Source organism: Coregonus clupeaformis, chromosome 6, assembly GCF_020615455.1.
Source record: "Coregonus clupeaformis isolate EN_2021a chromosome 6, ASM2061545v1, whole genome shotgun sequence".
Lineage (NCBI taxonomy): Eukaryota > Metazoa > Chordata > Actinopteri > Salmoniformes > Salmonidae > Coregonus > Coregonus clupeaformis.
The window spans coordinates 30,315,491-30,337,990 of NC_059197.1; the positions used below are offsets into that span (position 1 = coordinate 30,315,491).

At 43.8% G+C, this 22,500-nt stretch overlaps 1 protein-coding gene across 1 annotated transcript in view; it reads right to left on the reverse strand.

Annotated features, from left to right (window-relative positions):
- The window catches only part of cdon (cell adhesion associated, oncogene regulated), a 136,152-nt gene that overhangs the window by 112,706 nt on the left and 946 nt on the right, over positions 1–22,500 (reverse strand). The gene's annotated exons all lie outside the window — the stretch shown is intronic.

Below are 22,500 nucleotides of genomic sequence, written 5' to 3' on the forward strand. Positions count from 1 at the left end.
CAGCCCCAGCCTCAGCCCCAATCTCAGCCCCAGCCTCAGCCCCAATCTCAGCCCCAGCCTCAGCCCCAATCTCAGCCCCAGCCTCAGCCCCAGCCTCAGCCCCAATCTCAGCCCCAGCCTCAGCCCCAATCTCAGCCCCAGCCTCAGCCCCAATCTCAGCCCCAGCCTGAGCCCCAATCTCAGCCCCAGCCTCAGCCTCAGCCCCAATCTCAGCCCCAGCCTCAGCCCCAATCTCAGCCCCAGCCTCAGCCCCAGCCTCAGCCCCAATCTCAGCCCCAGCCTCAGCCCCAATCTCAGCCCCAGCCTCAGCCCCAATCTAAGCCCCAGCCTCAGCCCCAGCCTCAGCCCCAGCCTCAGCCCCAATCTCAGCCCCAGCCTCAGCCCCAGCCTCAGCCCCAGCCTCAGCCCCAATCTCAGCCCCAGCCTCAGCCCCAGCCTCAGCCCCAATCTCAGCCCCAGCCTCAGCCCCAGCCTCAGCCCCAATCTCAGCCCCAGCCTCAGCCCCAGCACGGCATAGTCACCGCCCAGCTACAGGCAGGCCCATGCCAGGGCTGGAAGCAACAAGAGTTGCAGCGGTAGCCCACACCACACCACACCGCCTCCCTGCCTCCCACCCTCCCTCCCTCCCTCCCTCGGTCACACTCAGCAGCACAGAGCAGCCCTTCACCAGTGGCCTGTTCTGTTTGTCAGCCCGAGGGGAGTTGCCAGCCACTAGTTCTGCCTTAATATAGTCTTGCTGAATTCTCTCTCTCCCCTCCACACTGGAAAAAGCCACACATTGGGGCACAGAGAGAAACCCAGAGAGAAACCCAGAGAGAAACAAAGTGAGAAACCCAGAGAGAAACCCAGAGAGAAACCCAGAGAGAAACCCAGAGAGAAACCCAGAGAGAAACAAAGAAAGAAACCCAGAGAGAAACCCAGAGAGAAACCCAGAGAGAAACCCAGAGAGAAACCCAGAGAGAAACAGAGAGAAACACAGATGCTGTCAGATGTGACTTATTGGCTCAACATTGTAAATAGAAAGCTGTGAGAGCTATGTTATCTCTGTGGGCCTGGGCACGGCCCGCACCAACGCAACAACACACACACTCAGTCAGTCAGGAGAATTTAGGAGGGTCAGGAAACAGGAAGGAACGCTGAGGATGCTAAAATCCCCTCCTCCTATATTGTGGAAGGCTCCGGAACACTCCTGTTTCCGTGGGAGCAGAGGGAGAGCGAGAGAGAGAGAGAGAGAGAGAGAGAGAGAGAGAGAGAGAGAGAGAGAGAGAGAGAGAGAGAGAGAGAGAGAGAGAGAGAGAGAGAGAGAGAGAGAGAGAGAGAGAGAGAGAGAGAGAGAGAGAGCAGAGCTGTCAGATAGAAGCCAGTTCACAACTTTATCTCCATCTCTCCATAGGGCCCTGGTCAAAAGTATGTAAGGAATAGCGTGCCATTTGGGACACAGTCAACGTGGCTACAGGACCTAGAGGTTACCAGACTACTACAGGGGCCATGTTGGAATGTCCTGGGGAATGATTACTCTGTTTGTTCTTTCTCACTAATGTGGTCCAGAGCAATCAGCCCAATTACTCTCATAAACTTTGGCAACACAAGCCAAAAATCACACATACAATTATTTAGGTTCACCATTTTGGGTTTTATTCCCTGCATTCCATCCACCCTCCCAGTATTAGTCAGTATAAGTACCCACGGTAATTTAACACCGCCTCCATACTGAATACTGTTATATATTTACACTGTAAAATATATTTGTATCTTCTGGTTGCTTGTTGTAAAGCGTCTTTGGGTTTTAAAACAGCCGTATTATCATTATTTAAATAGATTTGTTTGATGAAAATATGAATAGTATGTACTAACCGTTAAAGTTTAAACCACCGTTGGATCCTACGAGGGGAGAGGAGTGTGTTTCTCCCCTGATATCTACAGCTGTATTTGGAACAGCACTGCAGCCATGATGTCCCACCACACCCACGGGCTGACACAAACACACATGCATGCACACACGTACGCGCGCACACACACACACACACACACACACACACCAAGGTTTCCGTTAGGAAAATTTGGCGCCAGACAAGTGACCGGGAAGATTTGAATTAATCAGACATTTGAGAAATGTACCGGTCATCCATATGCATTGGGTGCTTAACCAATAGGGTATCCACCCAAGCAACAAGCACCTTGAATAAACCAGGGATAATGGCCAAATAAGCCACATTTACGTCTTTAAAAACAGCCTATAACTAATGACAAAAACGTGTAGTTCTGATGCATACCTTTATAGTCTATTGTTTAATTGGTTTTTTACTTTGCTAAAACAATAATTGTCCACCTCACGGTTCAGTCTCAGATTTGAGCACTAAATGCATTATGGGTATTGCATGCAGATGCCTATAGGTGTCCACTGTATGATATTATATTAAATCAATATAAAGGAAGAGAGGTTTAGGCCTATGTCGGCGGTATGCTGTACGACCCCTACAGCATTTATTTATCCTTGTCAGATAGGCTACTATGTCTGCTATACAGAGCTACACTACATGACCAAAAGGATGTGGACACCTGCTCGTCCAAAATAATATGGAGTTGGTTCCCCCTTCGCTGCTATAACAGCCTCCACTCTTCTGGGAAGGCTTTCCACTAGATGTTGGAACATTGCTGCAGGGACTTGCTTCCATTAAGCTACAAGAGCGTTGGTGAGGTCGGGCACTGATGTTGGGCGATTAGGCCTGGCTCGCAGTCGGCGTTCCAATTAATCCCAAAGGTGTTCGATGGGGTTGAGGTCAGGGATCTGTGCAGGCCAGTCAAGTTCTTCCAAACCAATCTCGACAAACCATTTCTGTATGGACCTCGCTTTGCGCACGGGGGAATTGTCATGCTGAAACAGGAAAGGTCCTTCCCCAAAACTGTTGCCACAAAGTTGGAAGCACAGAACAGTCTAGAATGTCATTGTATGCGGTAGCATTAAGATTTCCATTAACATTGGAACTAAGGGCCTAGCCTAGACCATGAAAAACAGCGCCTGACCATTATTCCTCCTCCACCAAACTTTACAGTTGCCACTACGCATTGGGGCAGGTAGCGTTCTCCTGGCATTCACCAAACCCAAATGAGTCCAATGGCGGCGAGCTTTACACCACTCCAGCCTACTGCCCATGGTGATCTCAGGCTTGTGTGTGACTACTCGGCCATGGAAACCCATTTCATGAAGCTCCCGACGAACAGTTATTGTGCTGACGTTGCTTCCAGAGGCAGTTTGGAACTCGGTAGTGAGTGTTGCAACCGAGGACAGACAATTTTTACGCGTTACACGCTTCAGCACTCGGCGGTCCCGTTCTGTGAGCTTGTGTGGCCTACCACTTCATGGCTGAGCCGTTGTTGCTCCTAGACGTTTCCACTTCACAATAACAGCACTTACAGTTGACCGGGGCAGCTCTAGCAGGGCAGAAATTTGACGAACTGACTTGTTAGAAAGGTAGCATCCTATGACGGTGCCACGTTCAAAGACACTGAGATCTTCAGTACGGGCCATTCTACTGACAATGTTTGTCTGTGGAGATTGCATGGCTGTGTGCTCGTTTTTATACACCTGTCAGCAACGAGTGTGGCTGAAATAGCAGAATCCACTCATTTGAAGTGGTGTCCACATACTGCTGTGTATATAGTGTTGGTGTACAGAAGGAGGCTAATTCATCAATTGTCTATCAGAATATATTTTATAAAGATAAGCGTTATATTGTTAGATTAAAGGAGTAACTCTGGTAGGTCTGACACCGTCTTCCTCACCTCAAGTTCAGCTGTCGGAGTCAGTTGGAGTGCTCTGCCTTCATATCATAGGCAGTATAATAGCCTCAGTTGGAGTGCTCTGCCTTCATATCATCGGCACTATAATAGCCTGATGGCCACACCATACCAAACCTTCACAAAAGGTTTCTCAACTTTATTGGGGTTAACATGAAAAGTAAAGTCAAGCCATTGTTTATAGGGAAAATACAAGCAGAACATTATATACTGCGGTAAACACAACATTACAGTTGGAACTTTAATTTAGCCAAAGAAAATGTCTCTGAATAATTAAATATTGAGTTGCACAGTGGCCTGCACTTGGCCACGCCAACGTTCTTCTCATCTTTGTCCACTACTAATATTGAAACAGTCCTGAAACTGAAAACCATACGGAGGACATTCCCCTTGTTGCAGGGCTCCAGACTAACATGTCCCCTGGTGCCACTAAGTTTTTCAGTTGGTGGCACCAGCCCATGATTTGGTCGCACCAATGTTTTTTCACAGCATCACAGATTTTTTTGTTGTTGATATTTTTTTATTATCTTATAAAGTCATTCACAGCTTTATTAAAAAGTGTAATAGACTACTGATATGGTATTGAAGAAATAAGTTGTTTCATCATCTTTTCATGTTGTGATTCAAAATATTTTAATGTGAAACCTAAACCAGTGATTGTCATGCATTGTGTGTAGACAGTTACGCTATTCCTGTAACATTTTACTGTTTAGATTTGTTTTCTGTTTAGATTTGTTTTTGTTCAATAGAGAATTTGCCTGCATCTTCATGTGCTCTAATATCATATGCTAATTTATTTGGGGGCTAATTCACCACCTAAGGAAGTGGGAACTCAAAACACATTAGCTAGATCACTAACTAAAGATAATACCCACTGCTAGTAGTCATGTATTAATCTAACGGTACATTTAAAGTCCCAGTTGTAGCCTTCGGCCTACGCATTTCGCGCGCTCTGTAACTCAAAGCCATATCAAATATCTTGTTTTCAAAATAGTTCCTATTGAGCTCAAAATGTAGAATTGAGAAATAAAAAGCACCCCTACAGAAAGCTGAGGACATCCTCTCTCCATCTGTGGCAACAGGATAGCTGTGTGTTCAATTGGATTAAAATAATTTATACAATCAGAACACTTTTCTTTCTCCATGAGTGTTTTTTCCGCCGGGAAAGAGCGGCTCGCTGGACACGCGAAACAGGTACAGGGGCAGGCAGGCAGACACTTTCATTACAGGAATCACGAGGATAATGTCCTTTGCTGTTTGACCAAATCATGGTTTTAGCCTCCTAAAAAAATAGGACATTTTGAGTGAGGTGAATGAAAGCCGAGTCAAAGAGCCGCAAAATGCGACTAAATGGTGGCAGTCTGGAGCCGTGTAGACTCTCCAACTTTTGTTTTACTTCAATTAAAAAGGCCTCCATCTTTTCAACAGTAGCCTAGGCTCCTCTCATCAGCAGCAGGCGAACTGGCCGGACCATTTGGCCGGCTTGAATATTATTTATCGGCTTTTCAATTATTTTATCAATAATTTATCAATTACCGGCTAACGGAAACCCTGACACACACACACACACACACACACACACACACACACACACACACACACACACACACACACACACACACACACACACACACATCCAGTGTCTCAGAGCATCTGTCACATCTGGTTCTGCTCCCAAACAGTTTGTTTGTTTTAACAAATTCATCCCGATGTTTCTCATTTCATCTGTTAATCTCCTGAAAGGCATTATCCAGTTTCAGGTCCTCCAAGGTTATGACATTATTGACATTATTGAAACTGAATACCAGCATCTGTTGAAAGCTGTTGTATACATCTTACAAGCCACATTTGACATGCGAAGGAGGAGGCTACGTATTGGAGAGAGCATCACTCCATCTACTGATGTGAAGTCCTCTTCTGCTGATGGTGAACAGGGCATATTTAACTATAATTTAACTACACTGAACAAAAATTTTACGCAACATGTAAAGTGTTGGTCCCATGTTTCATGAGCTGAAATAAAAGATCCCAGAAATGTTCCATACGCACAAAACGTTTATTTCTCTCAAATGTTGTGAACAAATTTGTTTACATCCCTGTTAGTGAGCATTTCTCCTTTGCCAAGAGAATCCATCCACCTGACAGGTGTGGCATATCAAGAAGCTGATTAAACAGCATGACAATTACACAGGTGGAACTTGTGCTGGGGACAATAAAAGGCCACTCTAAAATGTGCAGTTTTGTCACACAACACAATGCCACAGATGTCTCAAGTTTTGAAGGAGCGTGCAATTGGCATGCTGCCTGTAGGAATGTCCATCAGAGTTTTTGCCAGATAATTGAATATTAATTTCTCTACCATAAGCCACCTCCAATGTCGTTTTATCAAGAAGCTTATTAAAAAGCATGATAGAGGGACAATAAAAGGCCACTCTAAAAGCTGATGAAACTGTGGGTTTGCACAACAGAAGAATTTCTGCACAAACTGTCAGAAACCGTCTCAGGGAAGCTCATCTGCATGTTCGTCATCCTCACCAGGGTCTTGACCTGACTGCAGTTCGGCTTCGTAACTGACTTCAGTGGGAAAATGCTCACCTTCAATGGCCATTGGCACCCTGGAGAAGTGTGCTCTTCACAGATGAATCCCAAGTTTTAACTGTACCGGGCAGATGGCGTCGTGTGGGAGAGCGGTTTGCTGATGGCAACATTGTGAACATGGTGGCAGTGGGGTTATGGTATGGGCAGGCATAAGCTACGGACAACGAACACAATTACATTTTATCGATAGCAATTTGAATGCACAGAGGTACCGTGAAGAGATCCTGAGGCCCATTGTTGTGCCATTCATCCGCCACCATCACCTCATGTTTCAGCATGATAATGCATGGCCCCATGTCGCAACAAGCTGGAAGCTGAAAATGTCCCAGTTCTTCCATGGTCTGCATACTCCCCAGACATGTCACCCATTGAGCATGTTTGGAATGCTCTGGAGCAACTTCGCACAGCCATTGAAGAGGAGTGGGACAACATTCCACAGGCCACACTCAACAGCCTGATCAACTCTATGCGAAGGAGATGTGTCGCGCTGCATGAGGCAAATGGTGGTCACACCAGATACTGACTGGTTTTCTGATCCACGCCCATACCTTTTTTTTTAAAGGTATCTGTGACCAACAGATACATATCTGTATTCCCAGTCATGTGAAATCCATAGATTAGGGCCTATGGAATTTATTTAAATTGACTGATTTCCTTATGTGAACTGTAACTCAGTAACATCTTTGAAATTGTAACAGAGGGTAGTGCGTACAGCGTACAGCCCAGTACATCACTGGGGCCAAGCATCCTGCCATCCAGGACCTCTATACCAGGCGGTGTCAGAGGGTAGTGCGTACGGCCCAGTACATCACTGGGGCCAAGCTCCCTGCCATCCAGGACCTCTATACCAGGCGGTGTCAGAGGGTAGTGCGTACGGCCCAGTACATCACTGGGGCCAAGCTTCCTGCCATCCAGGACCTCTATACCAGGCGGTGTCAGAGGGTAGTGCGTACGGCCCAGTACATCACTGGGGCCAAGCTTCCTGCCATCCAGGACCTCTATACCAGGCGGTGTCAGAGGGTAGTGCGTACGGCCCAGTACATCACTGGGGCCAAGCTTCCTGCCATCCAGGACCTCTATACCAGGCGGTGTCAGAGGGTAGTGCGTACGGCCCAGTACATCACTGGGGCCAAGCTTCCTGCCATCCAGGACCTCTATACCAGGCGGTGTCAGAGGGTAGTGCGTACGGCCCAGTACATCACTGGGGCCAAGCTTCCTGCCATCCAGGACCTCTATACCAGGCGGTGTCAGAGGGTAGTGCGTACGGCCCAGTACATCACCGGGGCCAAGCTTCCTGCCATCCAGGACCTCTATACCAGGCGGTGTCAGAGGGTAGTGCGTACGGCCCAGTACATCACTGGGGCCAAGCTTCCTGCCATCCAGGACCTCTATACCAGGCGGTGTCAGAGAGGTACTGCGGACAGCCCAGTACATCACTGGGGCCAAGCTTCCTGCCATCCAGGACCTCTATACCAGGCGGTGTCAGAGGGTAGGTGCGTACGGCCCAGTACATCACTGGGGCCAAGCTCCCTGCCATCCAGGACCTCTATACCAGGCGGTGTCAGAGGATAGTGCGTACGGCCCAGTACATCACTGGGGCCAAGCTTCCTGCCATCCAGGACCTCTATACCAGGCGGTGTCAGAGGGTAGTGCGTACGGCCCAGTACATCACTGGGGCCAAGCTTCCTGCCATCCAGGACCTCTATACCAGGCGGTGTCAGAGGGTGAGTGCGTACGGCCCAGTACATCACTGGGGCCAAGCTTCCTGCCATCCAGGACCTCTATACCAGGCGGTGTCAGAGGGTAGTGCGTACGGCCCAGTACATCACTGGGGCCAAGCTTCCTGCCATCCAGGACCTCTATACCAGGCGGTGTCAGAGGGTAGTGCGTACGGCCCAGTACATCACTGGGGCCAAGCTTCCTGCCATCCAGGACCTCTATACCAGGCGGTGTCAGAGGGTAGTGCGTACGGCCCAGTACATCACTGGGGTCAAGCTTCCTGCCATCCAGGACCACTATACCAGGCGGTGTCAGAGGGTAGTGTGTACAGCCCAGTACATCACTGGGGTCAAGCTTCCTGCCATCCAGGACCTCTATACCAGGCGGTGTCAGAGGGTAGTGTGTACAGCCCAGTACATCACTGGGGCCAAGCTTCCTGCCATCCAGGACCTCTATACCAGGTGGTGTCAGAGGAAGGCCCAAAAAAATTGTCAAAGACTCCAGCCACCCTAGTCATAGACTGTTCTCTCTGCTACTGCACTGCAAGGGGTACCGGAGCGCCAAGTCTAGGTCCAAAAGGCTCCTTAACAGCTTCTACCCCCAAGCCATAAGACTGCTGAACAATTAATCAAATGGCCACCTGGACTATTTGCATTGACACCCCCCCTTTGTTTTTACACTGCTGCTACTCGCTGTTTATGATCTATGCATAGTCACTCTGGCCCAATCTACAGTTGTGGTCAAAGGTTTTGAGAATGACACAAGTATTGGTCTTCACAAAGTTTGCTGCTTCAGTGTTTTTAGATATTTTTGTCAGATGTTACTATGGTATACTGAAGTATAATTACAAGCATTCCATAAGTGTCAAAGGCTTTTATTGACAATTACTTTAAGTTTATGCAAAGAGTCAATATTTGCAGTGTTTTCCCTTCTTTTTCAAGACCTCTCTCTCTCGCTCTCTCTCCCTCTCACCTACCCCACCACGACACATCCTCTCTCTCCCTCACCCACCCCACCACGACACATCCTCTCTCTCTCTCTCTCCCTCTCACCCACCCCACCACGATATCCTCTCTCTCTCTCCCTCTCAGCCACCCCACCACGACACATCCTCTCTCTCTCCCTCTCTCACCCACCCCACCACGACACATTCTCTCTCTCTCTCTCTCTCTCTCTCTCTCTCTCTCTCTCTCTCTCTCTCTCTCTTCTCTCTCTCTCTCTCTCTCTCTTCTCTCTCTCTCTCTCTCTCTCTCTCTCTCTCTCTCTCTCTCTCTCTCTCTCTCTCTCTCTCTCTCTCTCTCTCTCTCTCTCTCTCTCTCTCTCTCTCTCTCTCTCTCTCTCTCTCTCTCTCTTCAATTTCAATTCAAGGGGCTTTATTGGCATGGGAAACATATGTTTACATTGTCAAAGCAAGTGAAATGGATAAACAAAAGTGAAATAAACAATAAAAAGTGAACAGTAAATATGACATCACATAACTTCCAAAATCATAGAGACATTTCAAATGTCACGTTATGTCTAATTATGTCTCTCTCGTTCTCAAAACACACTCACATATATGTAATGATTCCTCCTCTGTGTTCCCCCTCTAACCCTTTCTACTTTCTCCATCATTCTGACGTTCTGACAGGCTCCTCTGTTCTGATTTGACCAAACCCTGGGAGGCACCCAGGACAAAGGAGCCATCCATCCACAACATCTCTCTCCGGCTTTAATCATCAGAGTGAATCATCGTAAATAACCTCCGTCATTATGCATCGACCTCACCTATTAACACTAATCAATCAGATCATTCATCCGTAGTCCAGACGTCCACTAGTGATCCAATCAGTTCAGGTTGCTGTGTGTCAGACTGACGAGGAAGAGAGACATTAGAAGAGAAGGGGCTTGTATCATTACACGTGCTGCTTACATTCAAATAGGCCACTTAACATACCTCTCCAACAGCCCCATGTGTTAGTCATTATCCCCGGCCCTAATCGGCCAAACATTATTCTAGCACACTATAATGACACGGCTGTGTTTACCTCCGTCTGTACTGCACCGCTAATGATTTATTCATTTTTCTACTAATCACTGAAACGGAATAAAAAACACGCCTTTAAAAAACAAAATAACAGGATGGTTTGTGAGGAAGCATAGTTTGATCACATACGTCGCTATATCACACTCACATACATACAGAAAAGTGGTCAAATATACGGAAATCCCAGAATACCCTGTGCATCCATAACCTACACGTGTAAAAGATATCTGGCTAGCGTAGCAGCAGGCAGGCAGGGAGGGTCTGGGTCGGTAACAACACAAAAGCTTCAGTCTCTTGATCCAGTCAAGAGCTCTTCTAATAACGGAGAGCAGAGAGAAAAGGTTTGGAAGTCATCGGAAGTGTCTTCTTCTCCCCCCCTATAGAGGAAACAATGGCGGAGCGACTGTTTGAAGTTGAAAGAGTTTTATTTGGGAGCGCTCATGTGTGCCCTCACTGGCTCCGTGTCTGAGACACATTCAAGCCTTTGTTCTCCCTCGCTGAGAAGTGTTCCTGGTTGTAAGTGCTGTAGCCCCTATGTACCGTTAGGAGCTGTGAAACAACCATGATATGGGGGGACATTATATTACTCTGTACTGGAAACTAACTGGTAATAATAAAAAACTGACAGACTTATTAACCAACTTTAGTTAGGGTTATAGAGATTAGTTCCTCAGACATTCAGACTTATTAACCAACTTTAGTTAGGGTTATAGAGATTAGTTCCTCAGACATTCAGACTTATTAACCAACTTTAGTTAGGGTTATAGAGATTAGTTCCTCAGACATTCAGACTTATTAACCAACTTTAGTTAGGGTTATAGAGATTAGTTCCTCAGACATTCAGACTTATTAACCAACTTTAGTTAGGGTTATAGAGATTAGTTCCTCAGACATTCAGACTTATTAACCAACTTTAGTTAGGGTTATAGAGATTAGTTCCTCAGACATTCAGACTTAATAACCAACTTTAGTTAGGGTTATAGAGATTAGTTCCTCAGACATTCAGACTTATTAACCAACTTTAGTTAGGGTTATAGAGATTAGTTCCTCAGACATTCAGACTTATTAACCAACTTTAGTTAGGGTTATAGAGATTAGTTCCTCAGACATTCAGACTTATTAACCAACTTTAGTTAGGGTTATAGAGATTAGTTCCTCAGACATTCAGACTTATTAACCAACTTTAGTTAGGGTTATAGAGATGAGTTCCTCAGACATTCAGACTTATTAACCAACTTTAGTTAGGGTTATAGAGATGAGTTCCTCAGACATTCAGACTTATTAACCAACTTTAGTTAGGGTTATAGAGATGAGTTCCTCAGACATTCAGACTTATTAACCAACTTTAGTTAGGGTTATAGAGATGAGTTCCTCAGACATTCAGACTTATTAACCAACTTTAGTTAGGGTTATAGAGATTAGTTCCTCAGACATTCAGACTTATTAACCAACTTTAGTTAGGGTTATAGAGATTAGTTCCTCAGACATTCAGACTTATTAACCAACTTTAGTTAGGGTTATAGAGATTAGTTCCTCAGACATTCAGACTTATTAACCAACTTTAGTTAGGGTTATAGAGATTAGTTCCTCAGACATTCAGACTTATTAACCAACTTTAGTTAGGGTTATAGAGATTAGTTCCTCAGACATTCAGACTTATTAACCAACTTTAGTTAGGGTTATAGAGATTAGTTCCTCAGACATTCAGACTTATTAACCAACTTTAGTTAGGGTTATAGAGATTAGTTCCTCAGACATTCAGACTTATTAACCAACTTTAGTTAGGGTTATAGAGATTAGTTCCTCAGACATTCAGACTTATTAACCAACTTTAGTTAGGGTTATAGAGATTAGTTCCTCAGACATTCAGACTTATTAACCAACTTTAGTTAGGGTTATAGAGATTAGTTCCTCAGACATTCAGACTTATTAACCAACTTTAGTTAGGGTTATAGAGATTAGTTCCTCAGACATTCAGACTTATTAACCAACTTTAGTTAGGGTTATAGAGATTAGTTCCTCAGACATTCAGACTTATTAACCAACTTTAGTTAGGGTTATAGAGATTAGTTCCTCAGACATTCAGACTTATTAACCAACTTTAGTTAGGGTTATAGAGATTAGTTCCTCAGACATTCAGACTTATTAACCAACTTTAGTTAGGGTTATAGAGATTAGTTCCTCAGACATTCAGACTTATTAACCAACTTTAGTTAGGGTTATAGAGATTAGTTCCTCAGACATTCAGACTTATTAACCAACTTTAGTTAGGGTTATAGAGATTAGTTCCTCAGACATTCAGACTTATTAACCAACTTTAGTTAGGGTTATAGAGATGAGTTCCTCAGACATTCAGACTTATTAACCAACTTTAGTTAGGGTTAGGGTTATAGAGATGAGTTCCTCAGACTTTCTGAATATGACATAATGACATTGGACATTAATCTAGGACTAAATGTAATATGGTTACTGTAAACTCTATTTTAGACATAAAGACAAAATATAACTCACTATTTTCTAGACCATGGAAGGCAGAGTTATATTGAGTGATGTATGACAGAGGAAGGAAACAAGGAAATAGGCTGAAAGGGCAATTCCTTTTTAGATGTTTCACTTCAAATGTATGCCAAACAAAAACCATTGATTTCAAAGTTGAACAAACCATACAACTCTATAAAGACGGCTTTTAACAATTTACACTGAACATTTTACAAAAACACATTTACTGGAAGAACTGTGCAGATGTAAAATTTGGTAACAGAATTTCGGTAGAATTGTTTTTTTATGTGTGCACGTTTTCCAAAAACTCTGCTCCAAATTAAAAAAAAGTATTAATGTTAAATTAATATCTGCTCCAAATTAAGATTAAACGATGTCTGCAGAAAGAATGGGGTGTCAGCTATGACATCACACATTGACTTTGAAAAAATCTATTTTGGTTATTGAATTACAGTAAGTGAAGTGTATTTACACCCGGTAACGGAATTGCAGTAACGGAATTTCCCCATGGGTCCCTGATCTGTACTACACAGCAGTGTTAATTTTTACACTCTTTTTTAGATTTACTCTAGTCTTAGTGAGTTTGACAAAAATATAATTGAGTCTTAGTCACATTTTTGTCATTTGAATAATTATTTAGTCTAGTTATTGTCAAAATGATGAAAACAGTTGGCCATTTAGTCAACTAAATGCCCTTTAATTTTAATCACATTTTAGTCACATCACGTTTGTATTGCCTCATTAACCTATAGTAAACATACATCACCTATTTCCATGTGCACAAACATACATACCCTTGTCCTGCCAACATATTGTTCTGCATGACATCCTATTCTCTTCCCAACAGCAGAAATATGACAAACATATAGAAGAATATATAACAATTATCGGGCCATGTAAATTCCTAATTCAGCCTACATAGATATTACACATTACATACAAAACAAACTGACACACACAAGAAAAGAGAGAAAGAGAGAGAGAGAGACAGAGAGCGAGAGAGCGAGAGAGCGAGAGAGCGAGAGAGAGCGAGAGAGAGCGAGAGAGAGCGAGAGAGAGCGAGAGAGAGCGAGAGAGAGCGAGAGAGAGCGAGAGAGAGCGAGAGAGAGCGAGAGAGAGCGAGAGAGAGCGAGAGAGAGCGAGAGAGAGAGAGAGAGAGAGACGAGAGAGAGAGAGAGAGAGAGAGAGAGAGAGAGAGAGAGAGAGAGAGAGAGAGAGAGAGAGAGAGAGAGAGAGAGAGAGAGAGAGAGAGAGAGAGAGAGAGAGAGAGAGAGAGAGAGAGAGAGAGAGAGAGAGAGAGAGTAGCACAATCACCATGGTAAAGTATTGGGAAAGTGGGATGGGATGCACCATTGTTATCAACGTTCCACAGACACTGTATATATACATAATATGACATTTGAAATGTCTTTATTCTTTTGAAACTTCTGAGTGTAATGTTTACTGTTAATATTTATTGTTTATTTCACTTTTGTTTACTATCTACTTCACTTGCTTTGGCAATGTTAACGTACGTTTCCTATGCCAATAAAGCCCTTAAATTGAATTGAAATTGAATTGAGAGAGAGAGAGAGAGAGAGAGAGAGAGAGAGAGAGAGAGAGAGAGAGAGAGAGAGAGAGAGAGAGAGAGAGAGAGAGAGAGAGAGAGAGAGAGAGAGAGAGAGAGAGAGAGAGAGAGAGGAGAGAGAGAGAGAGAGAGAGAGAGAGAGAGAGAGAGAGAGAGAGAGAGAGACAGACAGACAGAGAGCGAGAGAGAGAGAGAGAGAGAGAGAGAGAGAGAGAGAGAGAGAGAGAGACAGAGAGAGAGAGAGAGAGAGAGAGAGAGAGAGAGAGAGAGAGACAGAGAGCGAGAGAGAGAGAGAGAGAGAGAAGCACAATCACCATGGTAAAGTATTGGGAAAGTGGGATGGGATGCACCATTGTTATCAACGTTCCACAGACGCTGCAGCCACATTAATGTCAAAAAGTAGAATGGAGGCTAATGACTTTGAATGGGAGCTAATGACTGTTTCGCTCAGTGATAGAGTCGAGTCACTAAACCTTGAGTCCGAATCAAGTCCCCTGTGCTCGAGTCCAAGTCCGAGTCACCAATGGTTGAGTCACGAGTCGAGTCACGAGTCCCTATGGCTGAAGTCCAAGTCTCCGTTCTCGAGTCCTGGTCCAAGTGCTCTAGTCCGAGTAACTGGGTCCACATGAACTCAGAATAGGACTATATTCAGTAGACTACTGGTAATGTTACCATGGCTACGTTCAGTAGACTACTGGTAATGTTACCATGGCTACGTTCAGTAGGCTACTGGTAATGTTACCATGGCTACATTCAGTAGACTACTGGTAATGTACCATGGCTACGTTCAGTAGGCTACTGGTAATGTTACCATGGCTACGTTCAGTAGGCTACTGGTAATGTTACCATGGCTACGTTCAGTAGACTACTGGTAATGTTACCATGGCTACGTTCAGTAGGCTACTGGTAATGTTACCATGGCTACGTTCAGTAGACTACTGGTAATGTTACCATGGCTACGTTCAGTAGACTACTGGTAATGTTACCATGGCTACGTTCAGTAGGCTACTGGTAATGTTACCATGGCTACGTTCAGTAGACTACTGGTAATGTTACCATGGCTACGTTCAGTAGACTACTGGTAATGTTACCATGGCTACGTTCAGTAGACTACTGGTAATGTTACCATGGCTACGTTCAGTAGACTACTGGTAATGTTACCATGGCTACGTTCAGTAGACTACTGGTAATGTTACCATGGCTATGTTCAGTAGACTACTGGTAATGTTACCATGGCTACGTTCAGTAGACTACTGGTAACGTTACCATGGGTACGTTCAGTAGACTACTGGTAATGTTACCAGGACTACGTTCAGTTGAAAAACATTCTCGAACATTGCACATAGAAATTCCTTGAATAGAGCCAACGTTATTCCTTATTCAACATTTCATGTCAGAGAGGCATGTTTGTTCTACATAACATATTTCTATCTGAATGTTCCAAAACGTTGTGTCCTGCTGAACGCGCCCCCAGGTTGTTAGCTATAGCTAGCTAATGAGGTTACATGACTGAACAAGGTGTAGCCTAAACACATGGTTAACGGTCCGGTCCACAAGTAGCCTCGTTTTAGAACGGGTATATGCTGTGTCGCAGCCGACCGCGACCGGGAGACCCATGAGGCGCGCACAATTGGCCCAGTGAGGATGTCCTTGTCCCATCGCGCTCTAGTGCTCAAGTGACTCCTTGTGGCGGGCCGGGCGCATGCACGCTGACTCACGTCACCAGTTGTACAGTGTTTTCCACCGACACATTGGTGCGGCTGGCTTCCGGGATAAGCGAGCAGTGTGTTGGCAGGGTCGTGTTTCGGAGGACGCATGGCTCTCGACCTTCGCCTCTCCCAAGTCCGTACAATATCCTCCAATATCCTCCAATATCCTCCAATATCCTCCTTTGCATATTTGGGTATTATTCTACACACTGGCTACTTTAATGAGCTCTGCCCCCCAAACAAGATCACATTTGGTTGGTCCGGACCGGACCAAATCCGAACCAATCATAGACGACTCTGTTTCACATGTTTGGACCTCAAAGTACTGCACAGTAGTGCTCAGTAGAGTAGGCTACTGTACAGCGAAGAACAGCAGAGTAGAGCTCAGTACAGTCCAGTAGAGCTCAGTACAGTCCAGTAGAGCTCAGTACAGTCCAGTAGAGCTCAGTACAGTCCAGTAGAGCTCAGTACAGTCCAGTAGAGCTCAGTACAGTCCAGTAGAGCTCAGTACAGTCCAGTAGAGTACAGTCCAGTAGAGCTCAGTACAGTCCAGTAGAGCTCAGTACAGTCCAGTAGAGCTCAGTACAGTCCAGTAGAGCTCAGTACAGTCCAGTAGAGCTCAGTACAGTCCAGTAGAGCTCAGTACAGTCCAGTAGAGTACAGTCCAGTAGAGCTCAGTACAGTCCAGTAGAGTACAGTCCAGTAGAGCTCAGTACAGTTCAGTAGAGCTCAGTACAGTCCAGTAGAGCTCAGTACAGTCCAGTAGAGCTCAGTACAGTCCAGTAGAGTACAGTCCAGTAGAGCTCAGTACAGTCCAGTGGAGCGCAGTACAGTCCAGTAGAGCTCAGTACAGTCCAGTAGAGCTCAGTACAGTCCAGTAGAGCTCAGTACAGTCCAGTAGAGCTCAGTACAGTCCAGTAGAGTACAGTCCAGTAGAGCTCAGTACAGTCCAGTAGAGTACAGTCCAGTAGAGCTCAGTACAGTCCAGTAGAGCTCAGTACAGTCCAGTAGAGCTCAGTACAGTCCAGTAGAGCTCAGTACAGTCCAGTAGAGCTCAGTACAGTCCAGTAGAGCTCAGTACAGTCCAGTAGAGTCCAGTAGAGTATAGTATAGTATAGTTCAGTACAATACAGTAAATGATATAGTGGTGGGGAGTCGACTCCAAAAGAATAGATTCTCCGACTCCCTCCCCGTCACCCCGATAACTAATTGATAGGTCTACCTTTCCTTATTACTTCAGTGAACTGTAATGTTCCTCCCTCCTCATGAGGGAGAGAAATTAGAAAATATCTTAACGACATGTGGGTTTTTGGTAACGGAATTTCAAGGCACACAAGGCAATCTTTCTTAAAGTTACAGAAGGCAGAAAAATGTATCCAAAACTACAAGTAAATATAAGTGTTGATATTATTTTTGCAGGTTTTTTTTACTTCAACATTACCGTGTTTTTATGTATTTATTTTAAGATTTTTTCCTGGAAGATGTTGTTTAGACCCTTTTTCCATCTGTTTGACCAGAAATCAAAGCCTTTGCTTATTCCTCATTTTTAGAATGGAAAATGGTTGAAAAATTTATATATTTTTGAACGCCTTCATTAAAAATATATATATATATATATATATATAGACTCTTAGCTTTCATTTGACCCCCAATTTGACATGCTCCTATGAACTTCACATGGTGGTGCTCATGGGTCCTTTTCCATTGAAATGATAAAAAGTAAAAACCATAGAAATGTGAGTTATAGATCTGTCATTCTCAATGAAAAGCAAGTCTAAGAAGCAGTAGATCTGTTCTAATTTATGTGCGCCATTTCTGTGCTTCCTGTTTCTATACCTGCTTGTTTTGTCACATAAACTGAAATTAGACAAACTATTCGAATTTTAGCAACCAGGAAATGGCGGAGCGATTTCTGCGTAGTGCATCTTTAACTTAGCCTAAAATAATATCACAGCTCTGTACTCATATCTATTGTGTTGTTTTAAACATATGACAGGTTAGTGCCTGTGTGTCTCCAGCCACAAAGCAACATGGGGATGCTAGACGGAGGGGATAAAGTGGGTCTGAAGAGAGGGACATCCCTGCCTGGCTGGCTGCTCCGAAAATAAAGCATCTAGATAAATGTCTTCTCTTCTCCACTTTTCTGTTTCTGCAGCTAATATCTACTGATGTAGGATCTTCATTTGATCACCTGTTTCAGGATAACTTTCCTGTAATGCAGGACATGGAAAACTTATAGTATATTTGAAGTTTTAAAAGGCTTCTGAAATTTGTAATTTCCACTTTTACATTTCAGACTTGATTGTCCCTTACAAAAAATGTATCAAACCCTACAAAAATGTAAATTAATTATAATCCACATAATAATTCACATTTCCTTTTGCTGCAGGATTATTTTTCTGCTGTAGCAAACTGGCTCAAATCTAGATCCTACATCTGTAGTGTGTAATACTTGCGTGGGTTAATTAATTTATTAAATATTTAAGATAGCAAGTTTTGCACCTGCAAATATTCATCACAATTAGATACATATCACTAGCTAGGTTTCCATCCAATTGGCGATAGATTTTCATGTGAATATTCAAAAATATGCATAAAAACAATATGCGCATTTTCCCACCAGAGATGTGTTTCCATCAAATTGAATTGTTACGGATAAAAGGCTGTTAATAACTTTTGCCGTAAAATTCCAATCTACCAAAAAATAAAATAAAAAATAAGTTAAATGGGTTTCCATTTTCAACTCTACTGATGGTTTTGTCAAAGAAAATGTTGCGTTATGTAGTTAACGTGTCCACTCTTGTCTTGGCACGTGCACTCTAGCCAACAGCTCACACTTGCAGATACGGTGTGGGTAGCCTCTAGCCTTCATGATGAGATTGTTATGGATAAAAGAGCAAGATTATTTGTATTTGTCAAACGGTAGCCAAGCATCGATCATCATGTCACCAGAATAACTGAACAATAAATATCATTGCGTGACTCCAATTTACTTCGATATGATGGTTGTTATATAAATATTTGCGCATAAAAGCGTTTCCAACACCATTTCTGGCATAATTAATTTTACAGACACAAAAAGATCCCACCTGGCCTCCCGAGTGGCGCAGCAGTCTAAGGCAGTGCTTGAAGCGTCACTACAGACCCGGGTTCGATCCCAGGCTGTGTCGCAACCGGCCGAGACCGGGAGACCCGTGACGCGGCGCACAATTAACCCAGCGTCTTTCGGGTTAGGTGAGGGTTTGGTTGGCCGGGATGTCCTCGTCTCATCGCGACTCCCTGTAGTGGACCGGGCACATGCACGCTGACACGGTCGACAGCTGGACGGCGTTTCCTCCGACACGTTGGTGCGGCTGGATTCCAGGTACGGTCGACAGCTGGACGGTGTTTCCTCCGACACGGTGGTGCGGCTGGATTCCAGGTTAAGCGAGCAGTGTGTCAAGAAGCAGTGCTGCGGCTTGGCAGGGGTGGTGTTTCGGCGAACGCATGGCTCTCGACCTTCAGCCCTCTCCCGAGTCAGTACGGGAGTTGCAGCGATTCGACAAGACTGTAACTACCAATTGGATATCACAATAATAAAAAAGATCCCACCTTGTCTAGCGTATTTTGTTTTGTCGACATTTGCGAAGTTTGATGACAAATTTGCTGTTTCCGTCAGTGTGTTGGCAGGGTCGTGTTTCGGAGGACGCATGGCTCTCGACCTTCGCCTCTCCCAAGTCCGTACAATATCCTCCAATATCCTCCTTTGCATATTTGGGTATATAAAAATGTTTTTTTATCCTACATGTACTTTACTCACAGAAAAGGGTTGGATGGAAACCTGGTTAGTGGTAATATTTAGTATTTTCCTAACTAGCGATTTTATTGGTGTACTATCACCAGCGATAGATAGTCTGTTCAGCCCACTTCTATCTCACCAGCGATAGATAGTCTGTTCAGCCCACTTCTATCTCACCAGCGATAGATAGTCTGTTCAGCCCACTTCTATCTCACCAGCGATAGATAGTCTGTTCAGCCCACTTCTATCTCACCAGCGATAGATAGTCTGTTCAGCCCACTTCTATCTCACCAGCGATAGATAGTCTGTTCAGCCCACTTCTATCTCACCAGCGATAGATAGTCTGTTCAGCCCACTTCTATCTCACCAGCGATAGATAGTCTGTTCAGCCCACTTCTATCTCACCAGCGATAGATAGTCTGTTCAGCCCACTTCTATCTCTCCAGCGATAGATAGTCTGTTCAGCCCACTTCTATCTCACCAGCGATAGATAGTCTGTTCAGCCCACTTCTATCTCACCAGCGATAGATAGTCTGTTCAGCCCACTTCTATCTCACCAGCGATAGATAGTCTGTTCAGCCCACTTCTATCTCACCAGCGATAGATAGTCTGTTCAGCCCACTTCTATCTCACCAGCGATAGATAGTCTTCACGTCTATGTGATCTGAGAGGAGAAACACGAGGAACAAAGCAGAGGAAGACATGGCTGAGGTTGCTTTGCTGTCTGTGTCTCTGTCTGTGTGAGGACTTTGATCAGACAATAGACTCTGGTGCTTTCTGTAATCTTCTATTTCTGCCATTTCTTCTACAAGCCAACTGTGACCCACAGATGACACAGACAGCACTATAGATATCATGATCATAATTATTCCAATTCACACCATGTCGCTCTCAAATCAGTATACTACCATGCAGGAGCGCAACTTTCCCTGGGGACATGTCGTCCCCCCCCCACATTCTGAAATTGCATTTTTGTCCCCCCCCCAGTTTTATCATTGGAATGTGATACAAAACGAGGCAACGGTGTGCTTTAGGACCATGCAGACGCCTCCGAGCGGTCGGGTCGGCTGTTTAGAGTGTTTATCTATATATTATGTCCCCCCCACTTCTTAAACCAAAGCCCCTGCTACCATGTACACTACACAGTAGTGTTGCTACCATGTTGTTTTCATGTCGGGTTGCTACCATGTTGTTTTCATGTCGGGTTGCTACCATGTTGTTTTCATGTCGGGTTGCTACCATGTTGTTTTCATGTTGGGCTGCTACCATGTTGTTTTCATGTTGGGTTGCTACCATGTTGTTTTCATGTTGGGCTGCTACCATGTTGTTTTCATGTTGGGTTGCTACCATGTTGTTTTCATGTTGGGTTGCTACCATGTTGTTTTCATGTTGGGCTGCTACCATGTTGTTTTCATGTTGGGCTGCTACCATGTTGTTTTCATGTTGGGTTGCTACCATGTTGTTTTCATGTTGGGTTGCTACCATGTTGTTTTCATGTTGGGCTGCTACCATGTTGTTTTCATGTTGGGTTGCTACCTTGCTGTGTTGTCGTGTGTTGCTGCCATGCTATGTTGTTGTCTTAGGTCTCTCTTTATGTAGTGTTGTGTTGTCTCTCTTGTTGTGATGTGTGTTTGGTCCTATATTTATATATATTTAGTTTTTTAATCGCAGCCTCCGTCCCCGCAGGAGGCCTTTTGCCTTTTGGTAGTAAATAAGAATTTGTTCTTAACTGACTTGCCTAGTTAAATAAAGGTTTTAAAAAATTACACTACACAGACTATGTTGCTATAATACTGAAGAAGTACTTATTTTGTTAGTAACAGGTATTAGTACTATTATTCATACTATGATTATTCTAAGTCTACACTTCTTCTACTATAAGTACTATTTTTAATATTAATATAATATTAATAGTAATATTACTATAATTAATTAAAATGTACTTTGGTTGCATTTGTAAGAATATATAACAACCTTTTATACAATGTGTATTCAAAAGTTTAAGCAGTATTAACCTAAATCTGCCATAAAACTATTGATTTAATTTAAACCACAAAAAGTACTCTGTGACATAGGGAACAGCGCTTTCTCAAATGAGCTTACAAGCATATTGCTCATTATTTTCTGTGACTAGGCCTACAATGGTAACAGTTGGATACAGTAGTCTTTCGTAGCAAAGCCCAATATGTAGAAGTACATTAAAGTATTATGCATCTGGAACAAATTGATATGTACCATTTCTGAGGGATTTGTTGCCTCAATCCATTTTCACCTTTTATGACTGTGACCGAGAGTCCAACCAGGGGACATATTTGACATTTCAAAAAAATATATTTCATGGTTCAAAGTCAAAACGGAGCCTGGAGGCCATCTGTTTTCAACCCGCCTGGACGGTTCATTTCCTTCACTTGAGAAGCTATACACCCTACAACTATTTACCCAGGAACTCATTTGAAGGTCTATCTACTGGTGTCATCGTGTTCTTATAAGTTTAAAAATTATTATTTGTATGACTTTTAAAAGACCAACAGCTCCCAGAAAATGTATAAAATACACATAGGCTATACATTCCTGGAACAGTCCTTACAGTAGCCTACATTTTCTCAAAAAGCTGAACAAAATTGTTGATTCTACAAAGTTAGGGGTACTTTCAAGATTGGCTACAGTTAACACCTTTGAAACTCGGAAATTATAAAGCAGTTTGATGGTTTGCGGAACCTTTTTTTTATGATTTAGGTTACAACTGTCAAAATTGTGTTTTCATTCACCTAAGTGTGCGAAATTCATTAGTAATCAGAGAAACAAA